The sequence below is a fragment of the Ascaphus truei genome, chromosome 2 (assembly GCF_040206685.1).
Source record: "Ascaphus truei isolate aAscTru1 chromosome 2, aAscTru1.hap1, whole genome shotgun sequence".
In the NCBI taxonomy this organism is placed as follows: Eukaryota; Metazoa; Chordata; class Amphibia; order Anura; family Ascaphidae; genus Ascaphus; species Ascaphus truei.
Genome location: NC_134484.1, coordinates 75223066 through 75241038, shown reverse-complemented (window position 1 = coordinate 75241038; position 17973 = coordinate 75223066). Strand labels below are relative to the sequence as shown.

The 17973-nt window shown below is 38.8% G+C and overlaps 1 long non-coding RNA gene across 1 annotated transcript; it reads left to right on the top strand.

Moving 5' to 3' along the window:
* Positions 1–6508: 6508 nt before the first annotated feature.
* LOC142488521 (uncharacterized) lies at positions 6509–13730 on the top strand. The gene is made up of 3 exons (XR_012799464.1): positions 6509–6747; positions 13145–13305; positions 13482–13730. It is a non-coding gene; the product is annotated as an uncharacterized LOC142488521 (long non-coding RNA).
* Positions 13731–17973: the final 4243 nt, after the last annotated feature.

Sequence of the window (17973 nt, the reverse complement as noted above, 5' to 3'; positions counted from 1 at the left end):
TATGTCTCAATTTGAATATCCTCAGGGAGTGTCTCTAGCTTTGAATCATTACAACTCAAAGCTGGATACCGATTGGCTCACACACACATTAGGGGGTGTTCCAACCCATATCCACCCTTTGGATTAACACATTCAAATGTTGCTCAGGCCCGCCCCTGAATATTGCTACATACTCAGAGCTGAAATGCAAAACAGGCCAACTGAAGGAATCAACCTTTCCACTGCCTGTTCTAACAGGACTGACAGAGGAAAGGCCCAGACGAATACATAGCTGCCAAAGGCCATGCTATAAACTTATTACCCAAGGGTATACACTGATAAGTGTGCTTTTCTAACAATGTTTTAAAGACTGACCATTTATCTTCTACATTTTCCCTGCAAAAGCATCATCCCAATGTATTACTTGTAGATTAAACCTCTGTTTATTAAAATCCGCATATCTAAAGTTTAAGGTCTTTGTTGAACCCAAGTAATCTGTTTTTTGATCATTTATTTCAAATGAGACCATGTTATGATCACTGTTACCCAAATGTTCCAGGACTTGAATATTTGTTATTACTTCTACATTGTTTTATATTACCAAATCCAGTATGGCCCCTCTCCTGGTTGGTTCCTCAATTATTTGAGTCATGTAATTGTCTTTAAGCACCCCCAAAAAACTGGTTCCTTTTGTTGTAATGCTAATCTAATTGCTCCAGTTTATGTCTGGATAATTAAAATCACCAATTATGCAAACCTGACGTAGTTTTGATGCCTTCTCCATTTGCAAAAGTATTTTACTGACCTAGTTTTACCTGGTTGAAGGCCATAAGCAAGCATGATTTTTGTCACCCCTCCCATTACCCATTACTTATTAACTAAGATTGTCAACTGTATCACTTTAAATTAAACATATTTTACATCAGTGGGATAAATAGGCAAGATGAAGACAGTTATGATCAAAAGCAAATTGACCAATCAAACTATTTGGAGTCTAAACCGTTTGCTTTGCTGTCCACTCTGGCACTGAAGTAGTTAATGAGAAACCTTCCTCAGGAGATTTAAAGTTCTACTGTAATTGCAGATAAAGCAATGTTTGGTGAAAGTAAAAGACTTTCACATTACCTTATTACCATACTATACCACTTATTACCATACTGCCTCACAGTTAAAGGGTCTTTAGACGTAATGGTACTGAGTATGCTTACAAGAAATTCTAAACCTGCTAAATATTGAGACAATACTCTCTTGACCACATTTTACAAATGTTAATACTACATTTATGTCTTAAGGACAGAGAAAGAGATTGAATGCCTATTTAAATTAGGAGCTGTATTTTTGTAAATTTTTTTGGTTGTTGACTGAGACAGGGAGATAAAGTGACTCGCCAAATGTCACAAGGGGAGCTACAGTAGCACTGGTTTCCTCCACATCAAACATTACTACTAAGCCAGGGATAGAGTTGGAACAGGATTCTGGCAGTTTTTCAGCTGACAGGGTAGGAGTGCAGGGACATCTGTTCGTGGTCTGATGGCAGAGGGGTGTCCACCCCAGTGCTCCAAATTTGGAAGTTAGACGCCACCGGGGAGGGTCCGGACAGACCATGTGCCCTTACTGCACAGGAGGTAGAGGGGTGTGAGAGAGAGGAGAAGAGAAAATGGGCCATGTAAGAGAGAGAGGACTTAGAGTGCGAGAGATGGGGAGTGGGGGGGGGGGGGTGGGGGGGGGAGGAGGAGTAAGAGAGAATTGGGGAGAGTAATAAAGAGGGGGGAGTCAGAGAGAGAGCGGTGAGTAAGAGCTTTCTTTTTTTATGACAGTCACTGCCATGCAATAAGTGTTCTTAGGTAGCGATTTAGTTTTGACTTGTCAATTCCATGACATATGAAAATCTATATGTAAATGTGTAAGTCTGGCTACATTAACTATTCACAAGCTATCAAGTACATTGCAAAATAGCATTTTACAGCAACCTTTTTTATTTTTGAAATCCTTGGGACCTCAGGCTGACGATATTGAAAGTTTGCCTTTGTATATTGTTGGAGACAATTACACAGGGCTGGGAGGATGGTTTCTTACATATCTACACATTGAGTCATTGAACAAATATCAGTGATATGCATAATACTGTAGGTTACAATTTGGTGATTGATAACTTTATACAAGTATTTAATTTGTATTTATTTTTAAGTAATAATGTGGGCTATAATATTTATATAGTCTTGGTTACACTTTTACAAACATTTACAGGTTAAACTATGTTAAAATAATGATGCTAGTTTTTCCATGTAGTTTAGCCCTTTCAACATGCAGTATTAAAAAAGTATCAAAATAAGTGCCCTACCAAAACTCTGTATAACTATATGGATTTTTGAGAAACTTATCTAAAACATGTAAATACTCCTGTTATGGAAAACAGAGAGATGTACAACTACACAGAAAACAATATCCCATACAAAAAAAGCCAATATTGCAGGCCTTAATGGGTGACCAATCATTTTCACAGAAATCTCAAACAAACAAACAAACAAACAAGCAAGCAAACAGAAACATATCCATGGCATCAAATCTTTATAGTGAATAATAGCAAGTGGTAATGCACTTTAAGAAAATCAAGGCTACAGTGTGCCTCATATGCAGAGTGGGTATCCAAATTCTACTCTGCAGGTGAGGCCAGACACAATGTAGCCTTGATTTTGTGTAATTGCATTACCACTCTCTTTAAATTACTATTTATAAGATCTTATGCCATGATTGTGCTTCCTTTCAACATATCACTGCGATCAGGTCAGTCTGAGGAACCTGCAACTTTCAGAGTGACTTCCCCAGCCCTTCATGTTAGAAATAGTGTTTCTCCGTCTCATTTTTTTATACCAAAAATTATCCTGATTTAACCCCTTACACATGTCAGGGACATTAGTTCATTTTGTTTCTAGGAGTTACTACACCCTTCAGTTCTGAAATTACTAGAAAGGTGTAACATCATTAAATGTGGCACCATGTCTCATATATTTAAATATATAAGGCCGTTTTCATGTGCTTGTAACTTCCATCAAAATGATCAAGTGCCTTAATTGTTTTCACTTCAAGATCTGAGCTTGTTTCCATTACATTTCATATTAAGCAACATGGCACCAAAGGGGTAGATGACCAAATTCAATGTGGAATATTAATATGAAGGGCTCCAGGTTACATTTTATTTTAAGTTAACCAAACTCTTTACTGTCATAACTCTAGCTACAACATTAATGTATATCTAAAATATGAATCTGACAGTCCACCTGACACTTGGTCATTAGGACACAGCTGTGACTCTTGTACCTAAATAATTATTTCTAGGAAATAATGTGATGCTCTCATTCCACAGAACAACCTTCATGATTTTTATGATAAACAATTTAGAATTTCTAGATTACCAATTCCAACATTAATAGGAAAAGATTAAGTTTTTCCATTGCCCGCACTTCATGCAATAACAATTCAAATGGTCTTTAAACACACAGAATAATCAGAGGGCAAAATCTATTTGATGGTGATATGATTGATGGTCTGTCATGCCTAATACACTGTTTATACTGGTAGAGAGCCTACTGGGGACATTCTTCATTCATCTGGGTATTATTGAATTCAACTAACGTATGGCACCTCTACTTTAACAAACTATACTAGAATGGTTAAATGGGAAGAAATTGACAATCATCTCAGATTCTATGATAATGCAATTAGACTTGCCCTCTCTTGAGCTTCTGATAATCCACAAACCAGCTTCAGCCGGCAGGTCATAAATTTATGATAATTTTCACACTTGGAAATGTAATGATGCTCCAACATGAATCAATAAATCTTAGTAAAGTCATTTATGCTTTCATCTTCTGCCTCTGTGTCATTTTTAAAACTAATGTATTAAATCTTATTTTCTCAATTTGCATACAGCACACAGTCAAAGGAAATAATGCAGTCTTGCAGTGATGAACAGGCACTATAACTGTACAATAAAACCGCTCCAAGGGAAATGTATTAGTGTATAAATGATAGAATTATGTTTCCAAAATGCTGATTGTGAACCACATGCATATTGGTAATACAGATACACACACTGCTTCATATGTAACCTCTCACGAGAAGGGCCCTCATTACCTCTTTGTATCTGTTTGTTCATGTTTGTCCTCACTTATATGTAACTGTTTATGTTTTAGTAATATACATAACTCTGTACCCCATTGTACCACTCTGAGGAATAGGTAGGTGCTTCCCAAATAAACAATATTAATAATATGTAATTCATCAAAGCATTTGTTTCAATGCTCATATTCTGATCATAGTGTTAAAGTGGCTAGACTGATACAAGCCTAAAACACATTCTCTATTTATAGGTTTATTATTTGATAACATGAGGTTTTTTCAAATTAGTGAGTACAAAGATAATTAAGGTAATTAGGGAAAAGGGTAATTAATGTAGTTTGAGGTTTATTTTAATCCCTTTGTAGCCCGTGGTAGTCAGTTAGTCATGGGTTGTCCATGGCTAACTGCCCATTTGGAATACTAAGGAGTAAATATATTACAAAAGGCATAAAGGTTTACTGAATGAACTTTTATAATGTATTGAAGGGGTAGGAGTAACGTTATGTAGCGTTATAATGAAATAACATGATCTTACCCTAATGCCAATGAGACTAAAAAGTTCAGTCACGGAAAATAACATTAATCCTGATTTAGATAGCATCACACGATGTTCCCTGATTTGACAGAATTTTGTAGATATGGGAACACTAGGTGAATGTCATCATGTTCAAGTGTTTTATTTATTATCATTCCATTCAAGAAGAGAAAGGGCAAATCCATCGGTTTTTTTCCTATTACTGAAAATCAGAACCCGAGTCTAAATCCGACCACGGAATCCAGTCCCATGTCGGATTTATGAAGTTCCGAAAATCTGAGCACCATGGCAGATTTGAAAGAATTCTCGTGGGCTGTAGTTGCTGAAATCTGAACTCGGATTTCAATGTGTGATTCAGATCTTGACTGTAGACCCCGGGAAAATCCGAGAAGGGGATTTGGTTCAGTCTGCCCATCTCCAAAGCAACGTTTCTTTTACCCAAATTTCAGGTAAAGTTACAGTTAAGGGAGACTTCATTTCCCTTGAATGGGTCCCATATTTTCTTTTACAATCATTTTGCTAACTCAAGTGCAATTCTTGTTTCTCTCTCTCTCTCTCTCTCTCTCTCTCTCTCTCTCTCTCTCTCTCTCTCTCTCTCTCTCTCTTTCTCTCTTTCTCTCTTTCTCTCTTTCTCTCTCTTTTTCTCTTTTTCTCTCTTTCTCTCTCTTTTTCTCTCTTTCTCTCTCTTTTTCTCTTTTTCTCTTTTTCTCTCTTTTTCTCTTTCTCTCTCTTCTTCTCTTTCTCTCTCTTTCTCTCTCTTTTTCTCTTTCTCTCGCTTTCTCTCTCTTTCTCTTTCTCTCTCTTTCTCTCATTACCCAGAATCCTTGGCTGCTGTGGATGCATTGTTATGTAACTATAGGGAAAGTCAATATTCATGTTATATAAAACTAATGTGAGGCATTGCTAACGTTACATGGCATTAAGCCTAGGGTAGTGTTGATTAAAAAAAAGGCGGTTGTTTTGGGGTATGTGTTAGCCTCAGACTAAATTACATCCAGTAATGATTTTGATAATGGACTGAATTAACGAACATTTGGGGTTGAGCATTAACTTTACTCTGCTATTTACAGTAGAAGTTGTTTTATGCAATATTTTTTTTTACTCTTCATAAACTAGAATGACATATTTACATTATACAACCTCTTCACATTTAGGGCTATATATACTAAGCAGTGCTGCTTTTGGTACAAGAAGACACCTTACAACCATATCAAGTGACTGGCCCATGAATGGACCTTTTTACTACACATTCAGTTTTATTGTAAAGACTACTGCTTTCACATGTTTTAATATTTTTTCCTTCTTATATAACGTATGCATGGCTGTACATATAATTTTGTAGGCACAATGAGTCGCTGCCCTGGAGAGCTTACAATCTAATTTTTGGGCCTGAAGCACAGGGATATTAAGTGATTCACTTCAAAGGCAGTAACATTACCGCTGAGCTACTCGTACAGCCCGTCACCTATTCCCTGTTAGGTGGGATTGAGGAAATGCAAACCTTTCCACTCTTCGGTATCTACTTACATATATTTTCCCTCTGGTTGGTATTTAAAGTCACACATTTTATTTTCTGTGGTGTTCTTGCAAAGGAAAGTATTTGGATTAATGACATAGTTTAATGGCAATTTAGTGACAGTAAATCTAATCTGTCCAGAGTGACAATAGGATTGAAAAGGTAAACCAGTGGGAAATACTTGATTTTGTCTGCTGGACTGGCAACAGGGAAGCTGCTGGGGTCACGCTGATTGGCATTGTCACTTTCCCCATTCATCAAGCGAGGCCAGACTTCCCGAATCATTTACCAGATGGGTCAGCTCGACAGTTCAAACACCTGATATGAAGCCATCCGTCATCTGATAACATGATCGTTCAGCAGCAGCTGGCTCGGAGCTCTACAGCCTGAGTGCACATGTGATGGACTGGAGCCAGAGAAACAGGCTTAGCAGCACTGCAGTCCTCTGATAGGATTTGCAGTCCTCCACTGGACCAAAGAACAGGTGGAGGCTGAGAGAGAGAATGAAAAAATTACCATGTGTTGCAGGGATTAGAGAGCACTCACCCCTCTACTTGAATACCAATCAGTGAACAACCTTGAGCTAGGCAAATTTAAGGTAATGATATAATAGGAGAAAAAGGTATGTAATGGAAGCCTCATTTCTAAAAGCTATATATATGTTCACAGATGAGAAGGAAACTGAATCCTGTTCATTTATATATTTCAAATATTTGAGCACAGATACATTAACATGTACATCCCGTTTTCAAGTAGGTCTTGGGATACAATGCAGTGATCACATTTTCCCTAACAATTCAGCAAGAGAAAGAAAAAATGAAGAGGTTGCTCAATAACCTACAATTTTACCAAAGCATAAAAATAAGTGTTTTTTTTTTTTTTTTTTTTTAAATGCCCTCTCCAGGGAATGAAAACAGATTTAGTCACATTGTGCTCATCAGAAAAGAGAATGGCTGCAACAAAGACATTCATAGAAAAGGAAAATTACATCCAGCTTCAGTGGAAGTGTTCTCCATCATGTGAAATATAATTATACCCATTACAATACTCACATGGTAGTTAGAATAGGATTGGGGTGATTTTTTTGCATTGCCTCCACGACTGTCTGGTGGTTAAAAAAGGGTATATTATAGTCTGTGATTTACGTTACATCCACATTTCCATTGTAGGTATTTGCTTTACATTGAGTTCCACGCCTGAAAAGAAGTTAATTTATTTCTATAAATGTGTTAGGTATTTCAATGGCAAACACAAAATGGTCCAGATATGAGCACTGTATATCAAACCTTGTTATCTGTGTTTAAAGAAATAACATTTCTGATGTCAGACATGGATGATGCGCAAATATTGCTCAGATATTGAAACCTTTATCAGAGTTAACTAATTAATGCATTTATAAAATAAGGGACATGCTTGATGGATAGTCGTGCAAGGTTTTTGGGGGGAAATTTTAAACTTGCAGTCAGGACCGCACCATGTCTTTTGGCACAAAAAGACAGTTTCCAACTACTGCCCGATTTACTTCAATGCAACTTTCTGTGTGATTGGGCCGGATCGGGGCTACCACACTTTATAAAATAAGGGCCTAAAGGGTAGATCCACAGAAGCGCGTAACATTTTTAGTGTTACGTTATCACCTTTTAACGTACCTTTATCCGTAACGTGTATCCCCAAAGGTCCATTGCGTTACAATATACTAACATTTTAACTAAATAACCAAGTAATTATTATTATTATTGAAGTATTTAAACTTTATACTTATTACCATATATGTTTTGTCAATTGGATGTAACATTGGGCACCCCTGTCTTTTGTTGTAATGTCCTAGCATTTACCTGAAAAATAGCAGATCGATAAATTTGAACAGATTTTAGGCTTTACTCATATGCAAATAATATGGTAATGATTCGTTTACCTAAGCGGTTTACCTAACGACGGAGATCCTCAGACCTCCGTTCATGTTACCACGTCATAATAACTACGATATTTAAGACCTTTCAAAACCTGGCATTGCCTACATCCAGACCCTGATTAACATTGTGATATTTCTACAAATAGCCTTCAAGGAAAAAGGGCAGGTCTTAAGTGGTACCCACATGAATGTACTGAGTGTAGGATTCAACCCTTTCAGCACTTGTGTTATACTAAAATATATATGGTGCAACATATAAATGGCTGACACACATTAACAGATGCATGTGAAATTGTGTTTTTTTCATTGAATATACTTTACTATGATTGTTATGATTAAAGGGAAAGTTGGATATGTTTATGTGGCCTATTATTGCATGTAATGTTGAGTTTATTAAGTATGAGTATACAATAATAATTCTCCAAATGAGAACAAGAATTTCCAAGAGACAGAAGTATGCAAAATACAACAGCAACATATAAAGTATTAACAAATGTTTACATCCCATGCCTCTTTTTGGGTTGTTTGCTGCCTCCCTCACTTGGCCCATGAATATGGTCTCTCCTATGCCTCAAAGTTTGCCCTGAGGCGTAGATGGCATAGGCCTCTCTGATGGCAGAGGAGGAGGAGGGGGAGTCTACACAATGTTTGAAAACCCTGATGTGGCCAGGGTTAGTTAGCATGGAGGGGGAACAGAGAGTCTCCAGGCCCTGTTGCACTGCCCAGGTGAGCCCACTTATAGATGCAGTCACCTGGGCTGTACTTTTAATGACAGCACTACTATGCAATCGGATGGTGAGGAGCATTATTTATTTATTTCTGTATAACATGTTTTACCAGGAAGTAATACATTGTATGTATATATTTATGCCTTTACTTATATAGCGCCATTAATGTACATAGCGCTTTACAGGAGTAATACACGTGACAATCATATAAATAACAAATATAAATAACAGATCATGGAAATAAGTGCTTCAGACATAAAAGTAACATTTAGGAAGAGGAGTCATGCTCCGAAGAGCTTACAATCGAATTGATAGGTAGGAAGAACGTACAAAGACAGTAGGAGGGTGTTCTGGTAAGTGCGTCTGCAGGGGGCCAAGCTTTATGTACCATGTGTATAGTATTAGCCACGGTGCTTCTCATATGCTCCTTTAAGCAAGTGTGTATTAAGGTGGTTCTTAAGGGTGGATAGAGAGGGTGCTAGTCGGGTATTGAGGGGAAGGGCATTCCAGATGTGTGGGGTAGTCAGTGAGAATGGTTTAAGGCAGGAGAGGGCTTTAGATACAAAGGGGGTAGAGATCCTTGAGCAGAACGCAAGAGTCAGGATGGTGTATAGCAAGAAATTAGGGCTGATATATAGGGAGACAAAACATAAAACCCCAGCAAGCTCTTTTTGGGAACCCCTGAGCCCCCACAATATATATATATATATATATACAGTGGTCGACAAATCACCAAAAAATCTACTCGCCGAACAAAAAAATCTACTCGCCACCTAGTACCACACGTGTGCTGCTTGGGCCAATAGGAGCTCGCCAAGATGTTAAATCCACTCGCCCGGGGCGTGCAAATGTATAGGTTTGTCGAACACTGTATATATATATATATATATATATATATATATATATATATATATATATGTAGAGGTATCAGTACCGTGTTAGCCGAGCTTCAATAATCAAAAAATAAATAGATGATACCGTTCTGTGGCTAACGAAATGCTTTTATTTGTGCAAGCTTTCGAGATACACTGATCTCTTCTTCCGGCGATGTTACAATGAATGAAGCAAGCAAAAGCTATACTATAAACAGTGTCTATTGGAATGTTATCTGTGCTGGTCCTTCCCCCGGTGTGGCTGTGTGGTGAGGAGTAAAGTATTCAGTAGTACAACTGAATGCGGTACAAAACCATGCCAGGACCCAAGATGCAAAAGCTGCGCAATGCTCTACACAGCGGACACAATACAAATACCACTCAGGAATCGGGAATACAAAATCAGAGGAAGGTTCACCTGTTCCTCCAGCAATGTCGTGTACCTCATCATGTGCATGAAATGCCCAGGGGGCTGCTACTACTTAGGTGAGACAGGGCAGGGGCTAAACAAGAGAATGAACCTGCACCGCCACAGCATCACACGCGGAACAAGAGACAGTCCTGTTGGCGAACATTTCTCTGACTCTGGCCATAAGATGAACGATCTGAGGGTTGCCATACTCAAAGGTAATCTTAAAACCCCGAAAGAGAGACGGTTGCATGAATACAAATTTATGCAAATGCAAATGTTCGGGACACTTAGCAGTGGCATAAACAGAGATCGAAATTTTATGAGTCATTACTGACACAAGTGAACTCTCTTCCCATGAGCGCTATAGGCCATGTCTGTACATACTGTGCTATATGTATGAACACACAGCTGTCTCTATGGATCTGCAGTGGCTTCTTGAAACAAGACATCCGGAGGTTGTTTTCACCACCACATTCGTATTGGCCATATAAGTTTTGAAACATATCATAGTAGTTATGTCCATCTTGCATCTCGTCGAGAGGAATGGACGGTGCAGGTATATCAGCAGATGCGACAGTCTATGAGGCTTTTATGTAACTGGCATTAGGCAAAAATATGCTATTTAACAGCAGATATGTTCCATGTTCCATGGTAAGTTTAAATGATGCAGCAACCTGCCAGCAGCCGTATCGTTGAGCTTGACGATGAGGGACATGCTCAAAACATTCATTTGCGGATAAAGTGAAACGTACAGAAGTTTTAAAATTTCTGTTATTGGCTGTTTCTTGGTAGTATGGATATTTGTATTGGATCAAGTCATAGATTTCCCCCACGGTAGCTTTTTTCAGTGGCGTTGACTCGATTGCTTCATAAATCAAAAATTTGTATGATTTACGTGGATGGCTGTGCAATGTGGAAGGTCCTGCCATTTCTTCTCTCCAAGTGTACAGTGTCTAAGTTGAAAGCATAAGGATGTCTGCTGAATGTGTGAATGTTATCTTTGCGGTATTTTCCAAGGTTATAATACAAACGAACATTTATACGCCTTGTTTTTCTCCCACAAGAAATTTGTTACAATAATTGGCTGAGATTCTTTGTCTAATATACCCTCTTTTCACAGGAATCGAAACTTTACTTGCTGCTTAGGCAATCAAAATGAGAAAAACAAGTTTACTCTTAATTACAATAACAATGTGTGTGTAATCATCAACTGTGCTATGATGAACAGATTTCTACATACACCTCTCTCTCTCTTTCTCTCTTTCTCTCTCTCTTTCTCTCTCTCTTTCTCTCTCTCTTTTTCTCTCTGATGTGATGTGGTGTGGTCAAGGGATTGTCAGAGAGCCTTTGAGGACATAAAAAGGTATCTATCAGAGGGTCCCATCATTAGAAGCCCAGACTTCAACAGCCATTTTATAGTGCAAACAGATGCATCAGAGATAGGGCTAGGGGCAGTGTTGTCACAACAGTTTGAGGGAGTTGAACATCCTATCCTTTACCTGAGTAGGAAATTGTTCCCAAGGGAAAAAAACTACTCAGTGATTGAGAAAGAGTGCCTCGCAGTAAAGTGGGCAATCGAGGCTTTGAGGCATTACCTGGCAGGAGTCCATTTTACTTTGGTGACGGATCATGCTCCACTGAAGTGGTTAAATAGCATGAAGGATTCAAATGCTAGATTGACTAGGTGGTATATGGCCCTCCAACCCTTCTCATTTGAGATTCAGCATAGGCCGGGAAAAGAGAATGCAAATGCTGACTTCTGTTCTAGAGAAGGGGTGGATGGTCGGGCTTCAGCCGTGCATAGCCCCAGCCACACACTAACAGGGGAGGAATGTGACAGGGTAAATAAAAGCCACCAGTTATATGCCTGGAAAACCTATGTCTAGTCTGCAGTGCAGCACTGACTAGGTTAACTTCATCTGGGAACCTCAGGACAATTAGTTGGATCCCAGCTGCCTAATCAAGATGTGTTAAAACCCAGGCTGTAGACACATGGGGTTGGCTGTTGAGGAGAGGAGTAAGCTGCTAAAGAGGTTACTGAAACAAGGTCTGAGTAGCAAAGTAGTTGAATTGTGAACTGTCTGTCCCCTGCATAGAAAAAGGGTAGCTACCTTATATATAGACTGTCTGCTAAAGAGAAACTGTTTTGTTTGGTTTGCTGAAGAAAAAGCCATTTTCTTTTGTTTGCTGATGAAACGCTATTTTTGTTTTGTGTGCTGTATATCTTTTAAGGCTAGATAAATAAGCCTTGTCAAGAAACCCACGTGTGTAGTTGCATGTACCCTGCAACACACCTTTAACATGTAATACTGAACAAGAGCTAAGTGAATGTAATCTTCCATATACATGCAAAGTGTGTCATAATGTATTAACATCAATCAACTGATGATTAATAGATATTCATATGTTATAAAATATACCTTCACTCATTCAGTGAATGAGCATTTATAAACATTCATGTGTACAAGGACATACTTGAATGTTTGCAAGCATCTGTACATGATCATACATACACTATGCATGAAAGAGTCTGCAGTAAAGGACACCAGTACACAAAAATATTTAGTGAATGTGCTTATTTATTGTTGTTTATCCTTTTGAGAGCGAGTCACAGGTCTGCTTGTTGGCTGTTGTGTTCGCCTTTTCCCTGTGCCAAGTACTCTCGCCTTAACTTTAGCACTTGTACTGGCCTGTGGCAGTTCTGGGACACTGGTTGTGGGCTGTGGCACTTCATGGGTACTAAGTGTGGACTGGGGCACTTCAGGGGCACTAAGTGTGGGCTGTGGCACTTCAGGGGCACTGAGTGTGGGCTGTGGCACTTCAGGGGCACTGAGTGTGGGCTATGGCACTTCAGGGGCACTGAGTGTGGGCTGTGGCACTTCAGGGGCACTGAGTGTGGGCTGTGGCACTTCAGGGGCACTGGGTGTGGGCTGTGGCAGTTGAGAAACACTTGATAAACATTGCAAGAGTGGTGGTGGAGCAGTTTCTTGTTTTTGTGTTTTAATCTTCTTCCAAAAGCTGGTTTATTAGTAATTGTTGTCCTAACTTTCTTTTGCGTGTCTCATTTGTAGGTGTCGGTTCCATATTTTGAACAGATGTAAGCGGTTAGATGTTGACAGGGACCTGCACAGAACTTGCACCTACTGTACCGGTATCATCCTGAAGTGGGGAATGAAGAACTGATGACTCTGGAGAAAAAGTAGCAGCATGTAAAGATCCATCCTCTGATGGGGTAAAGTGGAATTGTTGTTCTTTTGCTGTACTCTGAAACTGATTTGCTTGGCTTACATTCAGAACTAGTGCTTGTAATGTCCTGTTTACATTTTAGATTTCTTTAGGAACTTGGATGATGACATTTTTAATTTGTGCCATTTCTGATATTGACCTTTCATGCATCCTTTCATGCAGTGACATCATCCTTTCAAGTATTGACATCATTTCTGAATGGCGACGATTTTCTTCACCCAAGATTCGTTCTTCAGAAGCTGCAATAGCTGAGTAGGTGTCACGAGCAGGAGGACTTGAATGCTGTGTTAATCCAGGAGTGTCAAAATTTTCATGGTAACTTGAGAGAATTTGTCCTTGAGCGGCAACATCTGGTTCTACAAATAAATAAAGACATTATGAACTGACATGGAACTTTATTTTTTTTTACACTACTGTATAATGATAGTTCTCATAGTGGAACACATAACATGTTTCCATAATTAATTATTTGTGTCCAATTAAAAGATGATGCTTGAAGCAACAATGAAGTTTCGACTCAGTGTGAAAGAAGAATGAATTCAAGTTTGTTGTAACATCACAACTCCTAGCTGATACTTGAAAACAGACACAATACATGTTGTGTCATGAAACACTACATCTCCTGTGTCAATAACTGATGAGAAGTTCATTACATGTGAAAGGCATTTATTTTGCATGGCAAATGAAATGCTTCCAATTTAAACATTATATGGCCTGCACCTCATACACTCTCCTTCCATTCTTGATGATGACCTTGATGAGACAGGTGATGAGACGTGTTCAGAGTCAGGTGCCACAGGTGCCACAGGAGCTGCCGGACCAACTATATAGAAGAATAACATCAGAATTTCATTTTCATGTGTACATTATTAACATTAAGTATTTGTAGTGGGAGTACTTATGGCTAAATAGCAGCATCCCATAAGGAAATCACAATTATATTGTTAGGGCAATCTGTATATTATCCATCTTAACATAAATGTACATCTGAAACTAATCGTCACATTTCTTTTGAACAACATACATACAATGTTCATGCAGGAATGCGTTATAAGATTAACTGGTCTGTTGTACATACACTGCATATGTTGGTTATTAATATAGCTACAATTATGTACATCACTACCATGAAAGCAAAGTTGACTCTGCTTATAATTCAGTACCTAATTGTGGAAATGTGTATGAATGTTTTTAGTGATCTGTCTGAACATTTAAGAGAAGCAGGTCTAGCGCTCAATGTGGCTGACACTCAGCAACACATGCAGTGTGTCGCTCACAGATGGTACTGGTGGGAGAAGATGGCCTATCTATAACATTACAATAATATAAAACTGAACGAATGACTAACGTACGTTGTAATATATCGTGGTCTGGTGCTTGAAAGTAGTAAGATAATTACCATTTCTAATGATTGTGATGAACTTGTGTTCACCTTGTCAGCTTCTAACAACTGTAGTCCCTCCCCCAGAACTTGACACCACCATGACCTCTTAGCTGCTTCTCCCACCTGTAAGCCCTCCCACAAGACTTGACCCTACCATGATCCTGTGATCTGGCTCTTTGCCCGACACCACCCCCTCTGTTCACCTCTATGCTGTGATTACATATTAATTGCAGCTGGTTTCACACACCGGTACATGAGCGAAATAAAAATAAGAAGTGAGCTACATATGAACACAATTAAATACCATATGGTACATGTTCCTATTTATGCTCACATTATACTACATGAAGAGAAAAAAGAGCTTTCATAATACATAATGGAATTTGTTTGTGAAAATTATTCATGTTCGCCTTTCAATTGACAATATTCCATGCAAGACTTTATTACGCAGTAACGGCCTATTTATAGGTGTAACATAGATTATCACAAATATATATATATATATATATATATATTATATGTGTATATGGATCGACACATATATGAAAAAGTGAATTATGCATGTGTGTTCACAGACACAGTATAACGAACAACACAGTGATGTTAAACATTACTGTGACAAAGAATGACTGCGGGTGTGCTTAGTGGTTATGCATGTTAACCCATTGTTTGTAAAAAGATTTGAACACACATTCAGCTTTCAACTATAGGGGAAATATGTTGAATGCTTTGTAAACTATAAGGTTGCAGTATGTGTTATTTTGAAGATCATTACACAGAATCCCTTCATGCAGGTCAAGTGGTGTATGTTGACTCATAATGATCAGGGGATCTGAGGAAGTCGCATATCGCGACGAAACGCATAGGGAAGGAGCTAGTATTGGACTTACACATTTATTCACTATCTATGAACATTCCAGTTTATTAGTTACACGATCGTTTTTGGAGCTGGCACTTGGATTCATATTATGGTGATGCAGGAAGTCTGACTGTTGTGTCAGCATCCTGTTACGTTGGAGGACACACACTCTCACGAGATCTATTTCCAGGGGGAGATTAGGTGCGCACGCACCCACCTGGCGTTCACGACAAGAATGTGTTGGACATCTACTCATCTCTCCACAGAGGCTCCATCGGGTGACTACGAATGACTTCACATTTATGTCTTTATTTTACTTGCATATTGTAAGTGTCCGTGATTCACTTGCACGACATTTTTATTATTAAATTACAATCTTACGCTATGGGAGCCGCGCTGTTTTCTTTTTGTTTTATATATATATATATATATATATATATATTTATATATAAATATATATATATATATATATATATATATATATATATAAATATTGTTTTTTTTTTTTTGGACAACTGTATATAAATATATATATATATATATATATAGATATACATAGATATATATATATATATATATAGAGAGAGAGAAGAGAGAGAGAGAGAGAGAGAGAGAGAGAGAGAGAGAGAGAGAGAGAGAGAGAGAGAGAGAGAGAGAGAGAGAGAGAGAGAGAGAGAGAGAGAGAGAGATACAGAGAAAGAGAGACAAATATACAGATATATATGTAGGTATGCTTTTATTTGGAATAAATTATAAGTTGCAGCGGAAATATAGATAAGAACTGTAACATAGGACACGCGTAGTACAGTAACATTTATTACCTGCTGGAAATTGAGCTGAATAAATTCCGATATCTCTGTCCCCTGGCCAACCCTCCATGACGACACGAAGACATTTTTCACGCATCTGCTCCTCCAATGGAGTTAAGATAAAAGCTTGTGGTGGCGGCCCAGCTCCAGTGGCAGAAGCATGCATCCGTTGTGCTTGGATTTTTTTCTTTAAATTGGCCTTGATATCATCAAATCTCTTGCGACAATTCCTGCGGTCCCTGACATGATTCCCACACGCAGACACAGCCAATGTTATTTGGTCCCACATTTCTTTTTTTGAGGCTGAACTTGTCCGCCCTTGAAATCATAAAAAATATATGACCTTACTAATTAATAGAAAGACGAACATTTTACACAAATGATACCTGTTCCAAGACATACCAAACATGCTGGTTTAGGTTGAATATGTGTAGCACATGAGCATTTACGTGGAAACATAGAAATCTAAGGAAGCTTGCATGATTATTGTATGAACTGTGGCAAACTTTTTGGACTGATTGTTATGGTCGTTATAAAGCATGAAGGATTATGTGTGTAGCAATTAACTTTAATTGATAGATATTAGAGATTAATAGTTTGATATTAACACATGCCACATGAGATAGGATAAAATGTCTTTGAACAATCAATGCAAAGATTGACTTACATAATAAATTCTGATACAGAGAGTCATTGTGCTCCAAAATTCCTGTGACAAGAACTCTGTTTTCTTCATCATTGAAACGAGGATTACGTGGCCGCTCCAGACGTTTCTTCCGACAACGTGCAGCCACAGAGCTTGGCTGCTGCTGACTGGACTCTCCTTCTTCCAATGGAAGAGACTCCAAAAGCGGGCCACCACCAACCACCCCACCACCAGACACCCCAGCAGCACCAGCACCAGACACCCCAGCAGCACCATCAACCGACACCCCAGCAGCACCAGCAACAGAGCCACCACCAGCACTCACACTCACAGCAACACCACTCACACTCCCAGCAACACCAGTCGCACTCGCAGCAACAGCCCTCCCCTGAATCCTATGTTCACTCAGATGCGTACTCACACGACTACCAGTACCACTCACACTAGCATCACTTTTCCCACGCCTTTCGGCCATACCTATAGCACTCACAAAGAACAGAAAAGAAATTTAAACACAATCGCACTGAACACTTACAAACTGAACACAACACAAAGATGTTAACAAAACAACACAGGACAAACCGATGACAATACACAGCAACTCTCTCTGTCAATCTGAAATATGCAAATCGCCCAGCTCTGTGTGCCTCTCGCTCTCGCTCTCCCAAAAACACAGAGAATGAATAAAAATACACGCTACCTTTAAATAGGCCTCTCAATCAAAAACATGCTTGCTTCGGCAGATTCAGGAAGAAGTTTCATTGGCGAACCTAACACCACCTCGCCATGCACGCCGATACACCTGTGTGTGATCGGCAAATCATCGCCAGAGTGGGAACAAATTTTTTCGGCTTGATTCGGAAGCGATTCGGCACTTATTGCATACGGCGAGGGAAAATCGGCAACTTCATGCCGATAGTGAACACTTGCTGAGAGCACTTTTTCGGCGCTTACTG